Here is a 211-nt window from a genome sequence, read left to right on the forward strand (position 1 = left end):
GGGGGGGGGGGGGGGCTAGCCAAGTAAGTACGTAGTTATATGGGGAGGGTGCGGGCGGGGTGCGTTCGTTCTTTCATGCTTTATTCGAGTTTCACTACCGTTAATCTACCCTTTCTTTCTTTCTTCGTCCAAGGAAAGGAAGAGAGAAGAAAAAAAACCGAGAAAAAAAGAAGGGGGAGGGGGGGGGGGAAACAAAAGAGAGAGAATCGAC

The sequence above is a fragment of the Dinoponera quadriceps genome, unplaced genomic scaffold (genome assembly GCF_001313825.1).
Source record: "Dinoponera quadriceps isolate SergipeBrazil2010 unplaced genomic scaffold, ASM131382v1 scaffold5809, whole genome shotgun sequence".
Classification (NCBI taxonomy): domain Eukaryota; kingdom Metazoa; phylum Arthropoda; class Insecta; order Hymenoptera; family Formicidae; genus Dinoponera; species Dinoponera quadriceps.